Raw genomic sequence first — 1,109 nt, forward strand, 5'->3', positions numbered from 1 at the left:
AGTCTGCAACTCATCAGGCCTCCACAACATCAGCTTTGGGATCTGTGTACAAGGAGACACTATTTTGTATCCCCGTGACGCAGCAACAGGCACCCTCTTAGCTCATAGAATTGAACTGCGTCTCTGTATTGGTATGCACCCTCACAAGACGAGGACAAACTGAGCTATTCCATGTGTGATAGGACCTTCAGACAATCCCCCTGCACAGGCCAAGTCTTGGCTTTGCCATATAACACTCAGTCTGTTATATGGGATCACATATGTTTAATAGGGCTGGGACCATTTCCTTCCCAAGAGATAACTTATATGTGTTGTAGAAAGGGGAAGGAGTGAAGCATGAGTTTTCCTAAAGTCTCTATGTCTTTCCATATGTCCTGAGAGTTTTGTCATGCTAACCACTCTGTTATGTTTATAGTGTAGATAAAACGTACTGCTCCTCTAGTACCAAATCCCTTGATCTTTGGTCAAGAATTTGTTCTAAGCATTTTATCATGAAAGGGAAACAGAGATATGATCTAATTTTACATGAACACAGTCAAATCAAGAAAGAAAGAAAATCATGCATATCAGAAAAGACGAAGCTTTCTTGGTGATAGTTAAATTATCTGAACCCAAGCAAGTAAAAGAATAAATAATTCCAAACAACTGAGTGGAAAATGTTGCCTTATTCTGACCATAACTCTTCCACCACTGGCCCCACACTCTCACCAAGTTGAACTTTATCTTTACCCTCAAAGGCCTTTCCAGTATTTATTTTTGCCTTTCCCTAACTCTCTCTCATAACTTTCCAATCTCACGTGTCCCATTATCTCTCCNCACTCTGTTATGTTTATAGTGTAGATAAAACGTACTGCTCCTCTAGTACCAAATCCCTTGAACTTTGGTCAAGAATTTGTTCTAAGCATTTTATCATGAAAGGGAAACAGATATGATCTAATTTTACATGAACACAGTCAAATCAAGAAAGAAAGAAAATCATGCATATCAGAAAAGACGAAGCTTTCTTGGTGATAGTTAAATTATCTGAACCCAAGCAAGTAAAAGAATAAATAATTCCAAACAACTGAGTGGAAAATGTTGCCTTATTCTGACCATAACTCTTCCACCAC

This window comes from Galeopterus variegatus, unplaced genomic scaffold, assembly GCF_000696425.1.
Source record: "Galeopterus variegatus unplaced genomic scaffold, G_variegatus-3.0.2 Scaffold11940, whole genome shotgun sequence".
Lineage (NCBI taxonomy): Eukaryota > Metazoa > Chordata > Mammalia > Dermoptera > Cynocephalidae > Galeopterus > Galeopterus variegatus.